Below are 27,226 nucleotides of genomic sequence, written 5' to 3'. Positions count from 1 at the left end.
GTCACAGGGTAGCACGCAACTGTTTCACACTTCACGGCACTTCCAAATTCAAAATCACCACAATCTTCGAGGGGTCCACCATCAGTCCCTGTCTGCAAACCACATGTCCCAATAGGTGTTGGGTGTGGAGCCTGATTATCTTCTGTATTCAAAGGTTTCAGCTGGATGTATATCCCAAGAAGACTGTACACCCTTGGTGCGGGGGGGACTTGTCCCCCTCGCGGGGGTCCGAGGGGGTAAATCCCCACCGGCTGGGGGGTCCGGGGCCCAGCAGTCCCCCGGAGGGGGTTCGGGGAAAGCACCCCTGAAGCTAAAAATAGATGTAAAATTGCCTTGTAAAAGTCTAGTAATTTCTAGTCAATCTGGGCCATTCATTAGGCGGATGATCTGATGGTAGAAGTTATGTTTAACTTATGGTTTTTTTCCCTAGAAAGCAACCCCTCACTATATATGAGGGAATTGTATTGTGTCTATGGATATCTGGATTCTGAGTGAGGAAGAGAGAGGAGATTGAGAGCAAAGAGGGTGTTACAGCGGATCTGTTGTAGGTTGTATCTCTTCAGTTTGCTGGATAATATAAACGGAAGGACTGGTTGTTTCTCCGTGGACGTTGCTCAAACTGGGTGAACCATGTATATCTGTGTTTCTCTTGTTTTATGTGTTTATATTTCTACAATATTTTATGTGTTCCATTGCTCTGTAATATATAATTTTCTAACAACTAGTATCAGAGCCGAAGGTCTATTTGGCTGATAAACTCGCAGGAGAGAAGGGTTCCTAGTTCGAGTGGGAGCAATGGCGGAGGATGGTAGGTTTAGGGTCGAAAAATTCAATGGCCAAAACTACCAGCTGTGGAAGATGCAAATGGAAGATTATCTGTATCAGAGAGATTTGTGGCTACCATTGAGCGAAAAGACAAAGAAGTTGACAAGTATGATAGATACAAAATGGGATATTCTTGACAGAAAGGCACTTGGAACAATATGGCTGTGCCTAGCAGCGTTAGTAGCGTTTAATATTTCAAAGGAAACGACAACACAGGGTTTAATGTCAACATTGGCCAAACTATATGAAAAACCCTCAGCCTCAAATAAGGTATTTCTTATGAGGCGTTTATTTAATATGAATATGTCAGGAGGTGGATCTGTTGCAGACCATTTAAATGATTTTAATACAGTTACAAGTTAGTTAAGTTCTGTAGGGGTAAATTTTGATGATGAAGTTAGGGTTCTGTTATTTCTGTGCTCATTGCCAGAAAGTTGGAATGGCTTAGTTATGGCCATTAGTAAATCTATCTCTGGATCTAGTACGTTAAAGTTTGATGATGTTGTCGGTGCAATCCTTAGCAAGGAAATGCGACGGAAACGCTCTAGTGAGACATCAGGTAAAGCTTTGACTGCAAAGAATAGGGGAAGAAAAATGGAAAGAGGAAAGAGCCCAGGATATCGCAGTAAGTCAAGAAAAGGTAGATCCAAGTTCAAATTGGGGATAGTGTGCTGGAAATGCAGGAAGAAAGGACACCTGAAGAAAGACTGCAAGTCTCGGAAGGGAAAAAAGGGAGACGCGTAGCAAGAAGCTAATCATGAAGCGAATGTAACAGGTGATGTGTTGCAAGATGCTTTGATTCTTTCATTAGAAAATATTATTGATGCCTAGGTGGTATATTCAGGGGCCTAATTCCATGCCACACCTGATAAGAAACATTTTCATGATTATGTTCAAGGAGATTTTGGACAAGTTTGATTGGGTGATGATAAACCCTGTAAAATCGTGGGAATGGGTAAAATTTTCATAAAATAGAAAAAAGGAAATCAGTGGCTATTGAGGAATGTAAGGCATGTTCCAGATCTAAAGAAAAATCTGATTTCAACAGGGCAGTTGGGAGGTGAAGGTTGCATAAGTACTTTCACAAATAAAACCTGAAAGGTCACTAAAGGATCCCTGGTAATAGCAAAAGGAGAAAAGGTTGGTACATTGTATTTATGCAATGGTATTTCTAATTCTGTTAATGCTTTAACCTCTATAGGAGAAGATATGGCATTGTAGCATCATAGGCTCGGGCACATGAGTGAGAAAGGGATGCAGATTCTTCACTCAAGAAATTTGTTGCCAAGTTTGAAGCATGTTGATTTAAAATTCTATGAGAATTGTGTTTATGGAAAACAAAAGAGAGTCAGATTCCTTAGAGTTGGGAAAGAAAAGAAGAGCGAAAAATTAGAGCTTGTGCATACAGATGTATGGGGACCTGCTCAGGTATCATCTCTTGGTGGATCTCATTATTATGTTACTTTTATTGATGATGCAACCAGAAAAACCTGGATTTATTATATTCGAAATAAATCTGATGTATTTGATACTTTCAAGAAATGGAAAGTTTTGGTTGAAAATGAGACAGGGAAAAGGTTGAAGTGTTTCAAATCAGATAATGGAGGTGAATATTGCAGCAAAGAGTTTGATAGGTACTGTTCAGAGAATGGAATTTGCAGAGAGATGACAGTTCCAGGAACACCACAAGAAAATGGTGTGTCAGAAAGGATGAACAGGAAAATCATGGAACGTGCAAGGTGCATGAGATTGCATGCAGGATTGCCTTTACAATTTTGGGTAGATGCTGTAGATACTACTATTTATCTAATAAACAAAGGGCCTTCAAGTTCCTTGGATGGTGGTATTCCAGAGGAGGCATGGACAGGTAAAAAGGTAAACTACTCATTTTTAAAGACTTTTGGTTGTGAAGCCTTTGTCCACATTAATAAGGAAAATAGAACAAAGCTTGAGGCAAAATCAAAGAAATGTACCTTTATTGGATATGGTGTTAATGATTTTGGTTATCGCTTATATGATTACGAAAATCACAAAATCATTAGGAGCATAGATGTAATATTCAATGAAAAGGTCTTGTATAAGAATCAATTGCAGGAAAAGAAACAAGAAAAAGAAAACAGAGAATACACAGTGCTTGACGATATCACAAGAAAAGTGATGGTGCTTGAAAATCATAATGATCAATAGCCAGAATAACAACTACAACAGAAACAAGCAATTCAAACACCTGAAAGTGGCGTTAGAAGATCTACCAGGATAAGTAGACCCCCTGAATGATACTCTCCTTCATTATATTATGTACTGTTGACTGATTCTGGTGAACCAGAATTTTATGAAGAAGCAGTGCAGGTAGAAACCAGGAAGAAGTGGGAGCAAGCCATTAAAGAAGAGATGGACTCCTTAGCACATAACCAGACTTGGGACTTACTCAGGTTGCCTACAGGTAAAACAACATTGCAGAATAAATGGGTTTACAGGCTGAAGGAAGAAAATGGAGGAAAACAGAGGTACAAAGCTAGACTTGTAGTGAAGGGGTTTGCACAGAAGAAAGGTATTTATTTTGATGAAATATTTTCTCCTATTGTTAAAATGACTTCAATCAGAACTATTTTAAGTCTAGTAGCAGTTGAAGATTTGCATCTTGAGCAGCTAGACGTAAAGACAGCCTTTCTCCATGGGGATTTGGAGGAAGAGATATATATGCAACAGCCATAAGGATATGAGGTAAAAGGGAAGGAGAAACTAGTGTGCAGGTTGAAGAAGAGCTTGTATGGCTTAAAACAGTCTCCAAGGCAATGGCATCTAAAATTTGACAGGTTTATGTCTAAACAAGGTTATACTAGATGTCACTTTGATCATTGTGTTTATCTCAAAAGGAAAAATGATGGCAACTATATTATATTGTTATTGTATGTAGATGATATGCTTGTTACAAGTTCTATCAAGCAGGAAATAAATGTGCTCAAAAGGAAATTGGCAAACTCATTTGCAATGAAGGATTTGGGTGCTGCAAAACAAATCCTTGGTATGAGAATACCTAGAGATAGGAAGAATCAAAAATTAATATTGTCTCAAAGTGAGTACATAGAAAAGGTGTTGAAAAAGTTTAATATGTAGAATGCAAAACCAATTAGTATACCTTTGGCTAGCCATTTCAAATTAAGTAAGGAGGCGTGTCCCAAGACTTAGGAAGAAATGGCTCATATGTCTAAAGTTCCATATGCATTAGTAGTTGGAAGCTTAATGTGTGCAATGGTCCGCACAAGGCCTAATATTGCACATGCAGTGGGAGTTGTAAGCAGGTACATGAACAATTTAGGAAAGGAACATTGGATGGCAGTGAAGTGGATTCTCAGGTATTTGAGAGGTACCACAAATCAAGAATTATGCTTTGGTGGTTCAAACATTTCTCTACAAGGATATGTTGATGCAGATATGGTAGGTGATAGAGATAACAGGAGGAGCACAATAGGGTATGTGTTTACTGTAGGTGGAATAACTGTCAGTTGGGTTTCAAAAATACAAAGCGTTGTTGCACTTTCAACAACAGAAGTAGAGTATGCTACTGCTACAGAGGCTAGTAAAGAAATGATTTGGTTACAAAGGTTTCTGGATGAATTGGGCAAGAAGTAGGAGTTGGGCAGGTTATACAGTGACAGCCAGAGTGCCATACATCTTGCAAAGAACTCTACATTTCATTCCAAGACTAAACATATACAGCTCAACTACCATTTCATATGGTTAGCATTGGAAGATGGATAGTTGAAGCTAGAAAAGATACACACTAGCCAAAATCCTGCAGATATGTTAACAAAAGTTGTAACCAGGGAGAAACTGAGAATCTGCTCAGTTTCAATTGGTCTTCAAGTATGATGAAGAAGATGAGAAACAAACAGGTCCAAAGTGGAGTCATTGTCTAGCAAATGAAGCAGCGGTGGAGTTGCTATAATCAGTATCCAAGTGGGAGATTGTTGGGTGTGGAGCTTGATTATCTTCTGTATTTAAAGGTTTCGGTCGGATGTATACCCCAGGAATATTTTACACCCCTCCATGAGAGGGGGTGCGGGGGGGGTAAATCCCCCCCTGGCTAGGGGGTCCGGGGGACAACAGTCCCCCAGCGGGGGTTCGGGGGGTAGCGCCCCCGAAGCTAAAAATAGATGTAAAATTGCCTCATAAAAGTCTAGTAATTTATAGTCAATCTGGGCCGTTCATTAGGTGAATGATCTGACAATAGAAGTTATGTTTAATTTAGGGTTTTTTACCATAGAAGGCAACCCCTCACTATATATGAGGGAATTGTATTGTGTCTATGGATATCTAGATTCTGAGTGAGGAAGAGAGAGAAGATTGAGAGCAAAGAGGGTGTTACATCGGATCTGCTGTAGGTTGTATCTCTTCAGTTTGCTGGATAATATAAATGGAAGGACTGGTTGTTTCTCCATGGACGTAGCCCAAATTGGGTGAACTGCGTATATCTGTGTCTCTCTTGTTTTATGCGTTTTCTGTGTTTATATTTCTGCAATATTTTATGTGTTCCATTGCTCTGTAATATATAATTTTCTAACAGCAGGTTCCCAAAAGGCATGAGGAACATACACTTCTTAACGTTCAGCGCGATTTGGTGTCTTCAGCAGGTATCCAACATCAAGTGTAAGCTCTCTACATGGTGCTTAACCAGAGCAAATACAGTCCAATTATCAAGATAAACCTCCAGGAACTTGTGGATATATTCCTTGAATGCTGCAACAACTATGCGTGAAAAGATGGCTAGCGCATTATTCAACCCAAACGGAATAACAGTGTATTGAAAGCAGCCCCACTTAGTCATGAAGGTGGTCTTACTCCTATCTTCTAGCACGATTTTGATCTGGTGGTACCTTGAGAACCTGTTAGTAAAAGAATATGCTTCTTGCCCACTGACATTTTCCAATACTTCATCGATGAATGGAGTTGGGAATGGGTCATGCACACATGCATCATTCAATTTTTTGAGATCCATGCATATTCTTATCTCACCCTTCTACTTCTTTTCCTGCACCACCATAGGGCTTACCCAATCGGATTCTTCCACCAGTTCAATGATTCTTGCATCGAGCATTTTGTCTAGTTCTACGCAGACCTTCTCCTTGTATTTCAAATTCAAGTCGTAAGGCCTCTACTTAACTCGCTTCACTTCAGGCTTTAATGTGATCCTCATCATTCCTAAATCTCCGATGATTCCTTTTAAGTTCGTGATCTTGGTCAGAAATAAGTCCTGGTAATTGGGGAGTAACTCAACAACCTTATACACTGTCACGTCATCCCAATAGTCACCAAGTGTTGCATACTTAGGTTTGGCTTTCGTACCAATGTTCACCTGCTTATGTCAAGGTCTTCAATTAGTGGTCCTTGAACCTTGTGATTTCCTTCTATTTCTAGAATGTTAATTTTTCACGGATCCTTGTTGTTTTCCTTAGTATTTACATTATAACACTCTAGCGCACAACTCAACTAAGTAGCCCATTCAGGCTAAATCGATTCTATTGGCTCCTGTGTATCTTAAAGATAGCTGCTTTTACTGCTTGTAGCGCACCATCAATAGTGTCCCACCAATGATCCTTAAAGGTGAAGGTTAACAAGAACCCTTCGCGAAGGATATCCCATTCATGCGTCCCATGGCGGAGCTCTGTCTCTATATACCAGTTCATGGGTATAACATCTAGGGTATGAAAGAACAGGTGCACCCACTCAGATTGTGGCTCTTCTCCATAGACCTTTCTCCACTTGGCTAGGTGCACGCGTGGATCATCCCGTCCATCATATTTGTCTATTAGTCGCATCTAAGGCTTCCCAAAATGCATGCACATCATTATCCTGCATTCATGCTAGTACTCAAAGCTTCCTTGGTGTGTACCCCACCACCTTGCAGGCGTAGCATGTAGTACCAATTTCAAAGCCTCGAAACTTTGATGTTCTGGCACCTCCCTTTCAAATCTGTTCAAGAAAGCATCTACCTCACTTAACCCATCATAAGTAGGCAGATCCCTCACTTCTGTCGATACGCAGCACAATGATCTTGTCATCATATTACAGTTCATTGTGGTCACCTTGTGCAACCGGTTCTGCCATTGCTCTATCTCCTCATCAGTATTTGAGATGTCTGATCGACATGCAGCAGATCTAACGGTAGTCACGCATTTAGAAAGGGCGAGGTTTAGTCCAAAAAAAGACATGAGAAGTTATAAAATCAAGTTGAAACCTCAGTTGATTAGGGCCATCTGCTTGAAGAATGCATATTCGATGGTAATCACGTGGTTAACAAGGACGATGTTTAATTCAGAAAACGAATGCAATGGTTTATGAAATGTGATTTAATCCGTTGAAGTCTAGATCAATCACAGTCGCTCATCAAGAAGGGCCGAGATCCGATGGATATCGCGTCAAAAAGTGCATGGGTTTTATTATAAATTTCGAACCCAGGAAATCTTTTAACTACAGTTTTGTTTCCTATCAGGTCCGTGGGGAAAGCAAAGTTTTGTGGAAAAGGCAGATACAATAAGATTATGAACCAGAGTTTTGTTTCCTTTCGATTTCGTGGTAGACGAATGTTTTCCATATTCGACGTAAATCAACCAATTCCACTGTTTTAGTATAATAACTAAAATTAGAGGCAGATGACCGAAACTCCAAAGGAATAGTGATTGGTCGGGTTTCTTTGTGTTTCCGCCAATTAGAACACTTTCGATATATATGTTGGCCATAAAGGTTTCTTTGTGTTTCCGCCAATCAGAACATTTTTGATATACACGTGGGTCCATAACCCATAAGTCCACGCACGAAGTTTGGTAAATATATAGTTTTCCATGTTAAAACAGTCTGGCTATCATAAGAACATCTACATAGCAACTTCATCAACAATCAAGCCACATATTCAAACAACGAGCAGCCATCAACTTCTAATTTTTGTTATTTCTTGTTATTATGTTTTCTTGAGAAAAATGAGGTGTCTTTTACCCTCCAATGTAATATTCTATAATGACTTTTACCTTAGAAAGTTAGGATATAGTTAAGAAGTTTGACGGTTTTGGTGATTACCAACTATCCCATGATGTATAAAAAGAGGGAAAATTATAGAGAAAAGGTTGGAATTTTGAAGAACCTGGAGACTAGGCTACTGTATTTTTTATAAACTGTTGATTAATGAAATAATTGGAAGTTTTCCACACATTGTTGGGTATGATTTTGTAACTTCTCTGTTATTTGTCATCATATGTCTTCTTTTCTTTAAGTATAATAATGAAGTTGCAGGTCTTTGTTTAGTTATGTGAATGAAGTTAAAATTCCTTAAAAGAGTGCTCCTATACTTAAAACCCCTACTTCTATATTTCCTCTAAGTTACAGATAATAGTTTCTATGGAAAACAACATATTCGCTCAAATTTTCAAAGTGTTACAGATAATAGTTTTTGTGAAAGACAACATATTGTCTCTAACCTTTCAAAGCATTCTTCACTCAGCATTTATATCCAACATCATATGGCATTCTGAGATTCTCATATCAGCTAAGTATTAAGGGTTAAAAACTAGGTCTTTCAGGTCCTTCATTTGAGGATACCCCATACAAATAAGTGACATGAATATTAAACATTAATGTCTTAAGCACAATTTCTACACAACCAAGAAATTGGTTTCTTAAGGAACAACAATTACATTGAGTTTATTTTCCATACAAAGTCTATTCCTAGTTTGTAGGAGGTTGTTAGATCTAGCTGGTTTGGAATATATTCTCTAACTAGTTAGCTTCCTAGGTTAGTGTGTGATTGATATATAGTCTCAACAAGTGATTATGTGTCTAAGATAATTTGTGTATCTTCAGACATCATTATTGTAGTTATTTTTGTACTATTAATTTGTTTCATATTGGATAATGGATAATTTATTATAAAATATTTTACGAGAAACCTTGAGAATTAACCAAATTGACTAAGTAAACATACAATTCAAATATTAAGTATCCTCTTCATATGGTTGGGAAAGATAGCTAAACCTAAACTATCAAGATGAAGAATTAAATTTGAATTTGTTTAATGTCAGCAAATTATAATCAACATTATCATTTTTTTCTATTTTTTGGAAAAGGAAAGCATGTGCTAGTCCAACCTAGTCATAATCAAGAATTTAATTTTATTTTCTTTTAAAGTAAATTGATAGAAAGTTTATGTTAAAAAATCAGATAATTAAGCTTTGTTGATTTAGATAATGTGATTAACATAATGGTTTGTTATCTCTCCCCTCAATATTAATTTCCATGATAGACATGTTGAACCTTAACTAAGTTATTATTATATTTAAACTCCATTCAAATTACTCATACAAATTATACCATAAAAAAAAATCTACCGACTAGTTTCAAAACTTAGTATATTTGAACTCCATCCAAATTACTCATACAAATTACACCATAAAAAAATCTACCAACTAGTTTCAATTTGGAAATTTACCATGTAGTTTCAAATTCAAAAATTAAAGTATGTGAAAGAATATATCATCTTCCTATCATAAAACAAAATAATTAAATCATAATTATCACTATTAAAAATTTAAATTTAACTTTATTTGATTTCAATAAATTTATTATCGACATTTTTAAAATAACGAAATAACTATCATAAGACAAAATAGTTAAATAATAATTATCACTATCAAAAATTTAACTTTAAATTTATTTATTTTCAATAAATTTATTATCAACATTTTTAAAAGAACGAAATAGCTCACATTATCTTTTGAGAAAAGGAAGCTCTAGTTGACCCAACCAAGTCATAATCAGTTCATAATCAAAACTTTTGTTTTTATTCAAAGATTAAGGTATTTGGGTATTTGAAAGAATATAGCATCTTCTTATCATAAAACAAAACAATTAAATCATAATTATCAATATCAAAAATTTAACTTTAACTTTGTTTAATTAAGTTAAATTTCAATAAATTTATTATCAACATTTTTAAAGAACGAAATAGCTCACATTATCTTTTGAGAAAAGGAAGCTCGAGTCATAATCAAATCAATCGATAATGAAAACTATATTTTTTTTTCTCCCCTTTAAATAAATTATGGTATTTTTTTTATTATTTTTTTTGGGTTAAAAAGGCATCTAATTATTGAGGTCATAATTAAATTATAATGAAAATTTTACCTTTTCTTTTTTAAACAAATTTATGATAAAAAAATTTTGTTAAAAAGCTAATTAATTATTAAGTTTACACGAGTATTGTACAATTTAGTATGAAGGACATGTATAAGTATGTCATATTCTCAAAACATAATAAAAATAATTTTTGCTAATATCATCCAAAACAAAAAAAACAAAAATTAAATAATATTTAAATAAATAATTAAAAAATTTTGAGGCTCATTCTACAATTCAAATCCAGTATGAGGTACACGCCCATTCTACTCTACAATAGTATGAGGGACACGTGTATGTCACCTCCTCAAAACATAATAACCATATAAATAATTAATTAAAAATGATTGAGGCTCATTCTACAATCCAGCATGAGGGAAAATTAAATAACCCTATAAATAAACTGTTAAAAATTGAAGAGATACTCATCCTATAATTGAGTATTTACTTTTACTCTATTTGGTTCTTTGATATTTCACTTTCACTCTTCAAGTAATAATATAATATTTCCATGTCTATCATAAATAATATATTTTTATATAACTTTATATATATATATATATATATATATATATATATATATATAGATATTTCTCTTATAAATATCTCAATATAGAACTTAAATAATTTTATCAATTCTTTAATATGGAAAAGAAAAAGTTAAGTAAAGATAAAATAATGCAGTTACTTATTAATAAGAGGAAATTGTGTAACTCATTCAATTTTTAATATAAAATATTGATAATAATAAAATATTTACATTAAAGACACTGGTCCACTTAAGTCAATTCTCAAGATAAATATATTGAGCCTTAATTAAATAATAAATGGTTAGTATATTTGAATTTTCTTCAAATTACTCACAAAATACACCATAAAAAAATATTTACCAACTAGTTTCAATTTGGAAATTAAAAAAGAAAATTATATTTCTCTTATAGATATTTCAATATAGAAGTTAAATAAATTGTTTGAATATCCATAATAACTAACATGCTTCACTATGAACTCTCTCTTTCTTCTTGTGAGTCTATTATGTATATTAATATTTACCTTAGTAAAATAGTAACTCAATCAATTTTTAATATAAAATATTGATAATGATAAAATATTCAAAAATACAATATAAGAAATGAAAAATTACTACTATGGATCTATCTTAATGACATATTTAGTAAGCATTAGAATTAATTAAATATGTTGACGTGTAAATCTTTTTAAAATTTTGAAATTTGATACTTCTATTCTAAATAAATCCATAATTAAAATAAATCTATACTAAAATTTTATTAATTTAAATTAAAGAATAAAAATAACGAATTTTTTATCCTTCCACTTAAATCAATTTACTAATACAAAATACACCCTAAAAAAAATTACCAACTGGTTTCAATTTGGAAATTCTGCAGCGTTGATTGACTCATATCCCATGAGAGTTTGGATTTTCATTCCATTTAGATATCTCATTATTTTTTAATTGTATAAGGCCGGAAGGGCTACTAAACCTTCTGCGAAGGAGGGAGCAATCAATTCAAATCTTTATCATCATTTGTCTTTTTGTCTTCGTTGACTCGCACTTCTTTTGCCGAAGATGTGGTCGAGCTGTGTCCTAAGAAAATTTAACGGAAAGTGATCGAAGAGAAAACATAAACAACATTGACACATTAATAATAATTTTAGAGTAAAATTTTAGCATTTCCTTAGGGAATGTGATCGAAGAAAAAATATAAACAACATTGATACACTAATAATAATTTTCGAGCTAAAATTTTAGCATTGTGTTTTGGAGTTGTTTTTAGTGTGATTTTTTGGAGTTTTGGGTGTCGGAATTCAGTGTTTAAATTTGTGGTGAAATCTTGATTTGTGTTATTTAAATTAGTTTTTTGAGTGTATATATGAATTCACCGTTAAAACCTCTAGGGCATTTCTATTGTGTAGGGGTTACCCAACAAACTTGTGCTTTCAATGAATTCCTGCCGGATTTTAAAGAAATAGACAGGAAAAATCCACCGGAAAAACTTCCAAAAAGTAGCACCAAAGACAACTCCTTGTCTTTTATGTGTTATAATTGGAGTTGTTTTTTGGTAAAAATTTTCTAGTTTAATTTCTGAATTTATTGAAATCACAAGATAAGTGTGATGGGTAATCCCTGCATAATAAAAGTGTTTAGGGGTTTTCCAAAATGCTAAATAGTAAAAAAACCCAGTTTAAATAACAGAAATCAAGATTTCACCATAATTTTTTTTTATCTGATTCCAACACCAAAAACTCCAAAAAAATCACATTAAAAACAACTCTTTTATAATTTACTAGAAAACCAATAATTTTACACGGAATGGCATTTATGTCAAAAAGTTTAATTTCACGGGGCATAAAAGTAAAAAACCTTGGTAAATTGTATTGTATAAATCAATGGTGTCCATGATAGTCAGTTTGGCCAGCTGGGTTGGAAACTCTTTCCAGAGAAAAAATGGAGGCAAGAAGCTTTAGCGGCCCCGTGCTGCCCCTCACCTTTGGTTTCTCCACTTCCCACTCTTCCAAATCGTCTTCATCTTTCTTCGCTCTCAACTTCGGCCTTTACAGAACACCCTCGCCCACTCGTTCTAACTCCTTTTACTCTTCTTCTCCTTCTGCCGCCGATTCGTCTTCTAACATTTTCGCCCTCGACAGATTTGCGTCGCAGTGTCGATCCGCACGCCGTCCGGTTTCACCAGAAGGCTGTGCCACTATGAAACCAATTCCCTGTACTCCGCCAAGGAAGACGTGCATGTGTTCACCGTCGAGTCATCCAGGTTCGTTCCGTTGTAGTCTTCATAAAAATAGTAATAATTCCCCTTCTTCTACGCAGTCTCGTCTCAATGCGCAGAGGTCTGCCATGAGGAACTCGCTAGTAAGAATCGGCGGTGTGGAAGGAGAATCGATAAGACGAACCCTGACGGCCCCCATACGCCCATCCAGACACCGCATGCGAAGGAGATCGTCTTTTCAGCCGCGGCCAAGCAGGCTCTGCCATATGACCATGGGTTCGGATCCTCTAAGCGATGCTGTAAATACTTGCTCCAGCAACAAAAACGCTAGTTCACGGGACTCTAAAACAATGTAAATATATGTATGAATATATCCATGTATTCACTGAATTTTTTTAGGATGGTGAAAAAAAGGGAAATATGTGTATTAAATATATCGATGTATTCATTGATTTTTTAAACAACGTAAAAAAAATATGTAAATTTATGTATAAAGTAAAAATAAAAAATGTAAATTTGTGTATAAATATATCAATGTATTCATTGAATCGTTCTTTTCCTAATTTCTTTGTATGTTGAATGACCTATTTTCCTCTTAAAAACCTGCATTAATCTGTCTCCATTTTTCTGCCCGAGAAACATCTAATTGTACTTATACCAAAAAACGAAAAACATCTTACTGTACTTAATTTACTCTCACACATAATATAATATAATGATAATCAAATTTACTTCTACACAATATCAATATCGATAACTTACATGCAATTTCAAATCTATTAATGTTATTGGAAGTTAAAAAATGTATAATGATCACAAATATTATAGGGTAATAAACTAATAACTATGTTTATAGATTTGTTTGTTTTTTTCCGTTGTGATTCACAGATTCTGGATATATGTTTATAGATTTGTTTGTTTTTTTCCGTTGTGATTCACAGATTCTGGATATATGTGACAACTAGGTCTACACAATTCCAACATTCATAAAATATTTCAAGATAATTTTAGTAGTTATTATATATGAAAAGTTGACATCTATGTAAAAAAATATTTATGGTTTTTCTATATTTTTAGTTAACTAAATAATTAAAAAAAGTTATATAAATACTTATAATATGACTATGAGTTATGACTATGAGTTATGGCAATTTTTTTCAAATAATTATATTCACTCACTTTTTTAGTAAAAAAGTCAATTAGAAAATAATTTTTATGATTAAAAATCTTATTACATATTTTTTACCAATATATATAATTATATATAATTAGTTAATATGTTAATTTATTTTATAAATAATAGTAATAAATATTTAAAATAAAAATATAATTTGATTATTTTATAACATTTTTTAATTTTAATAATGTAAAATGTATAGGAAAATAGTTTTTTTTAAATAATGTTTATCTATATTTATTGATTATTTAATAATGATTAAAAAATGTATATATCTGTTAGTGATCACAAACATTAGGGCTTGTGATATTATGTTTTATAGGGTTTATAATATTAAATTTTCTATGTTAATTGAAATTTATTCACTTAGTTCAATACTTATAATTATATTAAAAGTCAATATTAAATCTTTGTACTAAAACTCTAATATTAAAATCCATTATTAAAAAGCTAATATTAAAACTCGAGATTTTAAATCTACTCATTGTAAAACCTAATTATTAGGTATAAAATTATTATAATTATATAATCATTAATATTAATATTAATTTAAGAAGTGTCTTTTCGGTAGAAATCACATAAGAGAAAATTTTGTTGGCACTTTTCGAATCAGTTAGTAAGGTTTATCTGGTCGTCATGATGAACAACAAAGATAGGCAAAATTTTCTCCTATATAATTCCTACCAAAAAAACTTTTAAAAAACTTAAATTCAAAAATTAATATTACTATTACTATTAAATTATTTATTAATATAATTGATATAACTCAAACACATTTACTAATATCACTGTATTTTTATTTAAAGTATATCTAATATTAATTAGATTTATTAATATAATTATATAAAGTAATAATAATAATCACAAACCTCACATGTAAGACGAACAGTGAGATTATTTTATTATTCAAAGTGAGATTGAAGACAAAGGTTCCCTAGATACGGATAAACTCATCCTACCGTGAGAGGATGTAAGAGGTGGATCACAAATTTTTATGGCATAAACAAGTTTAACAATTCAACGACCCTCCCTCATTGAAAAAAAAACGTATTGTAAAATTTACTATCTATAGATTAAAAGATGAGAAACAAAGTATCATTAAAGATATAATATTTTTAATAATATTTAATTTTAATTTTATTGAAAATTATAAATATTATTTTAATAATAATTTAACATTTAATTAATAAGTAATTTATTTAAATTAGGTAAAAAAATTTAATTTTTAATTACAAAGTTTTTCTATTAAAAATAGGTAAATTTATTTATTTTTTAATTACAAATTATAATTATAATTATAATTATGATTTTAAAAATAAAATATGTTGGCATATTTTAAATTGAGAATGATGTTAGCATATTTTTACCAGATTATCATTTGTGATTAATGTTTATCTCCGCTTAATACACTTATAAGTATTAGGGAAAATGTGAAATGTGAGTGTGAAAGTAATGTCTATAATTAGATTCTAAATTTAACATGGATAATATACACAGAATAAATCAAATAATTTATTTTATATGCTAATCACCAAAAATATCACATAGGTGTTCATGATAATAATATCATTGTATGTTATTTTGTTTCGATCCACAGTAGCATTTATATAGAGTACATAATAACAATGTTGATAATATATAATGAATCAAAGTTAGGTTGAATATGAAAAATATAGATCGAAAAAGAAATTTTTTATTTTTTAAATAAAAATTGAAAATCAGATGCTACGTTGATGGAAATTTAGATAATTTGAATAATTAATTTCATTTTGCTCTCCGAAACCTATTTAGTGATATTCTGTGCATATGATTGGAGAGATCATATGCATGGGATTGGAGAGCTTTCTGATACCAAACATTTAGGGCTAATGTTAGAGGTGAGTCATGAAGATACAAGGTATTGCAGAATGTAGTGACTAGCTGTCTCAAACATCAATGGGACCTTTAATCTAACATTGAAATTTAAATTGTGTCCCCAGCCTAGGTGGTTTGGATTATAACAATGAAGAACAGTGCTGAGATATATATATATATATATATATATATATATATATATATATATATAGTTGTAGAAGTATGTTTGTCTAACAAAAAGTTGGTTGTTAATATGGTCCTATTAAATTTAGAATTTGATTCACATTTATCAGCGAGAGCTAATGCTTATATTAAAGGAGAAGCCCCAGGTTGATCCATTATAATGATAAAAAGAGTCCTTTTATATATAACCATATAAAAAATTAATATAGAGATGCACCAGATTGATCCATTATAATGATAAGAAGAGTCATTTTATATATAATAATATAAAAAGAGTCATTTTATATATAATAATATAAAAAATTGTTATGGAGAAGCCCCAACTTGATCTATTATAATGACCAGGAGAGTCCTTTTATATATAATAATATTTTTTATTTTTTATAAAACAACAGATGTCTCCTATGTAAACTCTTCATTAATAAATCAGTTAATGATAACAAGTTAGGTATATGCTTTGTAAATTTCAGTATGTGTATGTATACTATGGGAGTGATAATGACTATATAAAATTTTTAATAATTAAAATAAAATTGAGATAAATTAATAAATTTACCATAGTTTTATGGATAGAAGTTTTTGGTTTCCAGTTTTTCAAAACCATCTATTGTGTCTTCTTCTCCAATGGTCAAAATACATAAAAAAAAAAAAAAAAAAAAAAAAAGTTCGAAAAAAATTGAAATAAAATGGTAAATTTATGGATGGAGGTTTTTGGGCTTCATCTCATAGTGTTCTTCTCTAATGGTCAAATTACATAAAAAAATAAAATAAAAAAATTAAGAATTGTTTATTTAAAATAAAATTGAGATAAAATAGTAAATTTATAGATGGAGGTTTTTGGGCGGTTTTCACAAACCGTGGTTTTTCCCACATTATTATATCTAATGTATCATATTTAAAGGTGATTGTAGTAAATGATTTTAAATAGATAAAAAGTAAATCATAATTTTACCATAAATATCATAACCCTAGCCAATTTTCATATCGATTTGGCAAAGAAAACCACTCAATATGAAATATCCAATGCATTTTGTATATTTTTTTATTTTGTTTATAAAATCCACATTATAGGCACACCCTACGAAGAAGAATTATTACAAAAATATGAAATCCACTGCATTTTGTATATTTTTTATTTTCTTTACGTTTTGTTTATAAAATCCACATTAAAGTTTAAAGTTTATTGGCGTTTCTCATTTGATTCTAACCTCTGAAGATGTCTCTCGGTTGTTCATAACAAGTTAGTTTAGATAGAATTGTTATTGAGTTTTATTTAGGAGATCAAATGATAACTAAAATTCAACCAGGAATAGTTCTTGATTTCTTATTAAATTTTACAGTGTGGTATAAGAGCTTATTATGTTTTACAGTCCTGAACTTATATATCAAACCAGCCTAGATTCATCTTATATTGGATCTATTAACCGTCCAAAGAGATCAAATATCTCGAAGTGAAAACCATTGCTCAAGTTTAACAATCAAAAAAGATATTTACACCACGATAAATTTTATCCTTCTGGAGCCTAATGGATCCAGAATTAAAATATATCTAGACTAATTAATACAATATACAATATCATACACAATGCTTTATAGTAATTATCAATTTAAAATTACATAAGAATCATTATGTTAATGTATCTCATTCATTTTTAAATTATAATGTTTAAAATTTAATATTTAAAATGTTACCTTACAAAATTTTACTTTAATTCAAAGTTATGTGAAATATTCACTAAACAAAGAGTTTATTTACACACGAACAATACTCTACATACACTAAACTAAACTTTTGATATCTTTTGATATCATAATGTAAAGCTTCTCCATATTAAATATTAAACTATAGTATTAATAATATTATTAAATTTATTAATGATAATATTAATCAAATGTTATCATTAATATTTAAATATAATATTATTATTTGTAATAATTTATTTTATTTTAATATAATAATATTATCAATAATATTAATGTAAATTTTGATATTATTTTTTTAATTATATTGTTTTGGAAATGTTTTCCATCATAGTCTATGTATCACTGTAGTGAGGTGTCAAGTGAGGTGTAATTTAATTGTTGGGACTTTGTTCTTATTCATGCTAAATTATATTGTTTCCAAAAAAGTCTTTGGAAGCTGAAATTTTTTCTAATAACTTCTTTCCTATTGCATCTAAGGTCCCACTTATTTCACCTCGGGTTTAAGGTCTCACTGCCCTCAAAGAATCATTTTAAACTTGATCCTTTGAGGTCCCACTCCCATTAAGAATCTTTTTAATTTCCATCATTCAAGGTCTTACTTCAAAAAATCATCTTTCTAATCTTTTAATTAGATAAGTACAATATATCTCAATCATATATATATGTCGTGGAGACTTCGTGGCCTTCGCCCCAAGTTCCCTTTAAGAAATCTTACATGATTGAGTTAGAGTTCATCCTCCTAGTCATCCATTGCGTCCTCACTTTGACTCTAGTTCTAGTTATTCTTCTAGTTCTTCCTTTGATTTCACATCTTCCCAACCTCGTATCGCCACTATGTCATGCACCAATGTGGGTGCGAGAAACCCAGGTGGTACCCCAGGTAACCCCACAAGTGGAACCTCTACCGGTATGGTAAATCCTACTCCATTGCCTCCTTTTATGGCTAGTTTGAGCCTCCCTGATTTCAGCCAGCTCATCAACAACCCTCTTTTCCATGACCCCAGTTGGCCTACTATGCTTACCAAGCTTCCTTCTGATATCCCTAAGTTCAAATACGCTCCTCTAATGGTACTTTATCACTAAATGAAAGATTTGTAAAAAACCCAACCAATTGTAATTCTTGGTTTGTTGTAGCTTTCTATAAACATATGGGTACTATAGTGGCTAGTGATTTGTGTGGATTATTGTCTCTATTCCCGTCAAATAGTGTTTCCACTTCTTCAAAACTTGCACCAAGGCATAGATATCTTTATTGTAACTAGGAAAGTTGAGAACTACCCCATTAAATACCTCAAAATAGTAGCATATGGAGCTCCCATGCTGCATCAAGATCACTCACGTATTATGCCCACTAACATCTATCTCTACTTTGAAGGACTACTACAAGATTTTCAATTAAAATGTTAGTTCTTGACTTATATTATTATTTAACTCCTTGATGTTCTTATATTATCCATTCCCCACTAAAATCTCTCCCCACTCACTATTATGGAATGGACTAGTGATGTTGTTTTCGAAAACAAGACTAGGAATTTCCTTAGGTATTGTTCTAACCCAATGAAACTCCTATCCTCATAAAAATTAATATGCATCAATCACTTCATGATGGCCTCCATCATGGTGGGATATATCTTCAACTCTCGTCTACCTATCACATACCCTAGATACACCAAATATTGTCATCCAACCTCACACTTCTTGAGATTTTGCAGTAGTTGGTGCTTCTTTAATGTCTCTAGAACCTACATCAAATATGAGATGTGCTCCTCATCAGTAGCATTGTATATTAGTGTATCATCCAAATATAAAATACCAAATTAATATATAAAAGGGCACAAAATATGATTTATTAACTTCATAAACATTGTTGGTGCATTTCATAGGCCAAATGACATGACTAAAATTCATACAAACCTTACCTCATTTTGAAAGGAACCATCTAAGAGTCTTCTTCTCTTACCGAAACCTAGTGATATCTTGAATCTAAGCCTAGCTACTTGGTCAAGTACTTGGCTTGGTACAACTGATCTAGAAGATCATCTGTCTCAGGCAGGGGATACCTATTCTTGTGAGTAATTTTGTTTATCACCTTGTAATCAATATAGATCCAGTAGCTACCATCCTCCTTTGGCACAATGATTACTGGTGACCCATATTATGAGTTTGTTGATCGAATGACACCCTGTTATAGTTTTTGTTACAATTGCTTCTTCACCTCACTTTCGTCTCTAATTCACTTCTTACACAATTCAATGTTTACTAAAGGGGAGTCTGAAAAAAACTATATATGATGTTCCACTTCCATCATGGGTGGTATCCATTTAGGCTCCTAGAAAACACTCTCGTATGCCTAATATGGAACTATTTTAGATGTTGTTTCTATTCCTTAGTACAACCCTCCAGGGATGACTTTGCCTACTGTTGTATAGATTAAGCTTCTTTTAAAAATAGTAAAGAGTACTTCTTACTAGAACAAATCATTTTTTGGCCAAGTTGGAAGTTACCAACGTTATTTTGGACTTTCCCTTATGTGCGCTGATGATGAAGGATTTTTCATCCTTGATGAGGTATTACTAGCTAGCTTACTACATGAAGATTTCATTTCACATGTACATATATGGAATTCCAAACACAATTCCTGATCTGGATTTAAGAAGGAACGCAACAAACTACATAGATAACCATAAATACAAATATGCAATGGAAATAATACTTCATTTCATTACTATAAAATACTGAAATATGCTTACAAATAGAAATGGAAATAAACCCGCTAGGGCGATGGTAGCTTATCTCTAAGAAGAGATGTGGCAACACATGTACATATATGGAATTCCAAACACAATTCCTGATCTGGATTTAAGAAGGAACGCAACAAACTACATAGATAACCATAAATACAAATATGCAATGGAAATAATACTTCATTTCATTACTATAAAATACTGAAATATGCTTACAAATAGAAATGGAAATAAACCCGCTAGGGCGATGGTAGCTTATCTCTAAGAAGAGATGTGGCAACTACATGCCTCTGAACTGTGTTACAATGAGGCTCAAAGGCCTATTTATTGTTGAGAAACAATGGAAAATGCTTAACATCCCAAAATCTAACCCTAGAAGATGAAATGCCAAATTGTGGGCCCCGTTTTGGGTAAGTTGGTACATCAACCTCCCGGGGTCGTAACTTTGGCACCTGATCTTCGTTTGACATGTACCATAGCGCGTTAGAAAGATCTATCCGAGCACTACAACTTTAGGAAGAGAAACATCGATCCATGGACCCACCTTGCTCCCAGATTTCCCAAAAAACATCATTTAAGACCTCAAAACGGCTTCGAAAGTTCAGGACCCAAAAAACTGCTAAAAATAGTAAATTGTGATACAAATAAGGAAAATGAAAAACTGAAAGAGACAGTTGCGGGGGTCCAAGTGGGATAGGTGGGTGGCCACCAACATCCACCTGAATCATTCCTCCCCCCTTAGGAAGTAATGGTCCCCATTGCGTTGAGTTCCCCCCGCTGCTGAACTTAGTCCTTGGTGAGTTGTTTTGCAATCTCAGATGTGTCCAGCAATGGTGGGAAGCATGGTCGAGGGTGGTACACATTGAACACTTGGTGCAGGAAAAGTAGTGGGGGAATGTTGTGCTCCAAAGAATTGTTTCCCACAACCTTCGTAATGCTATAAGGACCATGTTAGAGTGGTTTGAGCTTCTGATGGTCTTTTGTAAGGCGTTATTTCTACATATGTAACCAAACTTTGATGCCCACCTGAAGCTTGTGTGGTGTCCTGATGGGTGAGGAGAAGCTGTTCTTGTGTTCTTTCATGACCATATCCCTCTGTTGCTGCTGCTCTGTGGAGTAACCCTTTGCGGGGGTCATGGATGTGACGACGATCTTCCCCTTACTTTGGAAGCGAATGAGATAGAAAATGAATTTCCTAGTCTGGGAGACAATCTTGCTGCATTTCTTAGAAAAGATCAAAGAGGTGGAGGTAGGTGGGGCTACATCTAGTATCCTGTATAATGAATTACCCAAAGTAATAATAACAGTGTGAGGCCTTGACTCATACACAGCATGTCACCTCCACAAGTATGGTTGGCCAAATAGTACATCACAAACATCCAGAGGTGCAACATCACACAATACCTCATCTGTGAAGGGTTTGATTCTATAGGAAAGGTGGCACTACTAGCGAACTCAGAGATCTCATCCTTGGTGAAGCCACCCAATATTGTACAGCTATGGTTGTGCTGTAGTTGGTAGGCCCAACTGCTTCACAACCTCTGCTGAAATGAGGTTCTTCTGGTTCCCACTATCAACAATGAATTGCAATGGTGAACCCTTCACCCACATTTGTGAGTGGAAAAGGCGCTCCGCCTCCTTTAGGTCTTCGAGCTCATTGTTCTGGATCTTGGTAGTGACAACAGTGATGTTGGGCTCTGCATCAATGATCTTCTTTTCTTTGCCATTCCCCTTGTCGGGTTCTAACTCAGGGTCAGAACATGCATCTGATTCTGAAGCCTCCAACTTGCCCAACAGAGACTGCTTGGTACAACACTCACTTGTGTTGTGAGTGGGGATCTTGTGGAACTCACACCACTTTCCTATGTCCTTCTTCGACTTCATGGTGTTGTTCTTTTCTTGCGGCTTCGATGGGTTGTCATAGGGCACCCCGCCTTGGCTTTGTCCTTTGGTCTTCGTATTCACAGATCCAAAGTCTCGCTTCTTATTTTGAACTTTTTCTCAATTTTGACAGTGTATCAGTACGTCGTGCCAAGTGAGGAGATGTTCAGGAACTCCATCTCGTCCTGGATGTATCTGTGTAGGTAGCCACGGTACTTGAGTACCAAATGTAGCTCAAAATCTTTGATACCCAACTATGTGTAAAGGGTATCAAAAATGTTCGTGGACTCCAGCACATCTTAGTCCCTTCACTGCTGCAGCGTGGTCCACTTTATGTATTTGTCCTCGTAGCTTTTGAGAAGGTAGTACTACTCGTTGATGGCATCCTAGAATGAATTCCAAGTGGGTGTGGCTGAACATAGTGAGCCTGTACTTTCATCCTTCTACTCGAAATAGGTTTCCCACTAGTCCTTGATGTGGGGGGCTACTTTGAGAGGAGTGAAAATAATCTTTTCCTGACTCGAAAATTCATGAACAAAAAAATACCCTTCCAGCAGATTTAACCATTTATCTACGACATCTGTGTCTATTTGACCCTCAAAGATGGGGATTTCAAAATTAACTTGTACCTTAAAGGGTGTTGCGTTTCTAGAGTAGTTGTTGGAAGCTGATGCATCGCCTCTGGGTAGCCGTTGAAGGATCTGCGCAAAGTTGTCCATCATTGCATTCCTTTGTCAGTAGAGGGCTTCTTCAAGTAAGATTTTGATAGGATCACCTGCCCCCTCATCTTTCTTTTCATCTACCGTGGGAGGTCGTCAGGATTTGCGAGGCTGGTCTTGTAAAGGTTCGACCAGTTCAAGCCCTAACTCCTTATATCCCGACCTCATTGGGGACATGCAAAGAAAAACAGAGAAAAAGCAAACCACTCTGATACCGCTAATCCGAATTTAAGCAAGAATGAAACAAATTAGAGATATAGCCATAAATACAGATATGCAATGGAAATAATACTTCATTTCATTACTGTAAAATACTAAAATATGTTTACAAACAGAAATGGAAATAAACCAGCTAGGGCGATGGTAGCTTATCTCTGAGAAGAGATGTGGTGGCTACATGCCTCTGAACTATGTTACAATGAGGCTCGAAGGCCTATTTATTGTTGAGAAACAATGAAAAATGCTTAACATCCCAAAATATAACACTAGAAGATGAAATGCCAAATTGTGGGCCCCGTTTTGGGTAAGTTGGTACATCAACCTCCCCGGGCCGTAACTTTGGCACCCGATCTTCGTTTGACATGTACCATAGCGTGTTAGAAAGATATATCCGAGCACTACAACTTTAGGAAGAGCAACATCGATCCATGTACCCATCTTGCTCCCAGATTTCCCAAAAAACATCGTTTAGGGCCTCAAAACGGCTCTGAAAGTTCAGGACCCAAAAAACTGCTAAAAATAGTAATTTGTGCTACAAATAAGGAAACTAAAAAACTGAAAGAGACAGTTGTGGGGGTCCAAGTGGGATAGGTGGGTGGCCACCAACATCCACCTGAATCATTCCTCCCCCCTTAGGAAGCAATGGTCCCCATTGCGTTGAGTTCCTCCCGCTGCTGAACTTGGTCCCTGGTGAGTTGTTTTGCAATCTCGGATGTGTCCAGTAATGGTGGGAAGCATGGTCGAGGGCGGTACACATTGAACACTTGGTGCAGGCGAAGTACTGGGGGAATGTTGTGCTCCAAAGAATTGTTTCCCATAGCCTTCGTAATGCTGTAAGGACCATGTTAGAGTGGTTTGAGCTTCTGATGGGCTTTTGTAAGGCGTTCTTTCTACATATGTAACCAAATTTTATTGTCCACGTGAAACTTGTGTGGTGCCCCGATGGGTGAGGAGAAGTTGTTCTTGTGTTCTTTCATGACCATATCCCTCTATTGCTACTGCTACGTGGAGTAACCCTTTGTGCGGGTCATGGATGTGACGATGATCTTCCACTTACTTTGGGAGAGAACGAGATAGAAAATGAATTTCCTAGTCTGGGAGACAATCTTTCTGCATTTCTTAGCAAAGATAAAAGAGGCGGAGGTAGGTGGGGCTACCTCCAGTATCCTGTATAATGAATTACCCAAAGTAATAATAACAGCGCGAGGCCTTGACTCATACACAGCATGTCGCCTCCACAAGTATGGTTGGCCAAATAGTACATCACAAACATCCAGAGGTGCAACATCACATAAAACCTCATCTTTGAAGGGTTTGATGCTATAGGAAAGGCAACACTGCTGGCGAACTCGGAGATCTCGTCGTTGGTGAAGCCACCCAATACTGTACGGCTATGGGTGTGGTGTAGTTGGTAGGCCCTTATGCTTCATGACCTCTGCTGAAATGAGGTTCTTCTGGCTCCCACTATCAACAATGAAATACAACGGTGAACCCTTCACCCACATTTGTGAGTGGAAAAGGCGCTCCCCCTCCTCTAGGTCTTCAAGCTCATTCTTCTAGATCTTAGAAGCGATAACAATGATGTTGGGCTCTGCATCAATGATCTGCTTCCCTTTTCCATTCCCCTTGTCGGGTTCTGACTCAGGGTCAAAACATGAATCTGATTCTGAAGCCTCCAACTCGCCCAACAACAACTGCTTGGTACAACACTCACTTGTGTTGTGAGTGGGGCTCTTGTGGAACTCACACCACTTTCCTGTGTCCTTCTTCAAATTTGTGGTGTTGTTCTTTTCTTGTGGCTTTGACGGGTTGTCTTGGGTCACCCCGCCTTGGCTTTGTCCTTTGGTCTTCGTATTCATAGATCCAAAGTCCCGCTTCTTATGTTTGAACTTTTTCTCGATTTTGACAGTGTATTAGTACGTCGTGCCAAGCGAGGAGATGTTCAGGAACTCCATCTCATCCTCGATGTATCTGTGTAGGCAGCCACAGTACTTGAGTACCAAATGTAGCTCAAAATCCTTGATACCCAACTATGTGTAAAGGGTATCAAAAATGTTTGTGAACTCCCACACATCTTGGTCCCTTCGCTGCCGCAGCATGGTCCACTTTATGTATTTGTCCTCGTAGCTTTTGACAGGGTAGAACTGCTCCTTGATGGCATCCTGGAATGAATTCCAAGTGGGTGTGGCTGAACATAGTGACCCCGTGCTTTCATCCTTCTGCTCGAAATAGGTTTCCCACTGGTCCTTGATGTGGGGGGCTGCTTTGAGAAGAGCAAAAATATCTTTTCCTGACTCGAAAATTCATGAACAAAAAAATGCCCTTCTAGTAGATTTAACCATTTATCTATAGCATCTATGTCTATCTAACCCTCGAAGATGGGGATTTCAAAATTAACTTGTACCTTAAAGGGTGTTGCATTTCTAGAGTAGCTATTGGAAGCTGATGCATCGCCTCTGGGTAGCCACTGAAGGATCTGCGCAAAGCTGTCCATCATCGCGTTCCTTTGTCGCTAGAGGGCTTCTTCAAGCAAGATTTTGATAGGATCACCTACCCTCTCATCTTTCTTTTCATCCGCCATGGGAGGCCGTCAGGATTTGCGAGGCTGGCCTTGCAAAAGTTCGACCAGTTCAAGCCCTAACTCCCTATATCCCGACCTCATTGGGGACATGCACAAAAAAACAGAGAAAAAGCAGACCACTCTAATACCGCTGATCCAAATTTCAGCAAGAATGCAACAAATTAGAGAGACAGCCATAAATACAGATATGCAGTGGAAATAATACTTCATTTCATTAATGTAAAATACTAAAATATGCTTACAAACAAAAATGGAAATAAACCAGCTAGGGAAATGGTAGCTTATCTTTGAGAAGAGATGTGGCAGCTACACGCCTCTGAACTGTGTTACAATGAGGCTTGAAGGCCTATTTATTATTGAGAAACATTGGAAAACCCTTAACATCCCAAAACCTAACCCTAGAAGATGAAAGGCCAAATTGTGGGCCCTGTTTTGGGTAAGTTGGTACATCAACTTCCTAGGGTCGTAACTTTGGCACCCGATCTTCGTTTGATGCGTACCATAGCTCGTTAGAAAGATCTATCTGAAAACTACAACTTTGGGAAGAGAAAAATCAAATCATGGACCCATGTTGCTCCTAGACTTCCCAAAAAATGTCATTTAGGGCCTCAAAACAGCTCCGGAAGTCTAGGACCCCAAAAACTGCTAAAAATAGTAAATTGTGCTACAAATAAGGAAACTGATAAACTGAAACAGACAATTGCGAGGGTCCAAGTGGGTTATGAGGGTGGCCAACAACATCCACCTGGATCATTCCTCCCCCCTTAGGAAGCAATGGTCCCCATTGTGTTGAGTTCCTCCCTCTACTGAACTTGGTCCATGGTGAGCTGTTCTGCAATCTTGGAGGTGTCCAGTAATGGTGGGAAGCATGGTCGAGGACGATACAAATTGAACACTTGGTGAAGGCAAAGGAGTGGGGGAATGTTGTGCTGTAAAGCATTGTTTCCCACAGCCTTGGTAATGCTATAAGGACCATGTCGGAGTGGTATGAGCTTTTGATGGGCTCTTGTAAGGTGTTCCTTCTACATATCTAACCAAACTTTGTTGCCCACCTAAAACTTGTGTGGTGCTCTGGTGGGTAAGGAGAAGTTGTTCCTCTGTTCTTTCATGACTGTATCCCTCTATTGCTGCTACTGCGTGGAGGAACCCTTTGCGGGGGTCATGGATGTGACGACGATCTTCCGCTTACTTTGGGAACGAACTAGACAGAAAATGAATTTCCTAGTCTCGGAGACGATCTTGCTGCATTTCTTAGCAGAGATCAAAGAGGTGGTGGTAGGTGGGGCTACCTCCGGTATCCTGTATAATGAATTGCCCAAAGTAATAATAACAGCGCGAGGTCTTGACTCATACATAGCATGTCACCTCCACAAATATGGCTAGCCAAATAGTACATCACAAACATCCAAAGGTGCAACATCACAGAA

This window comes from Pinus tabuliformis, chromosome 2_2 (assembly GCF_031772625.1).
Source record: "Pinus tabuliformis cultivar Carrire ecotype Pingquan chromosome 2_2, CPIR1, whole genome shotgun sequence".
NCBI lineage: Eukaryota > Viridiplantae > Streptophyta > Pinopsida > Pinales > Pinaceae > Pinus > Pinus tabuliformis.
This window is presented reverse-complemented; position numbering follows the sequence as displayed.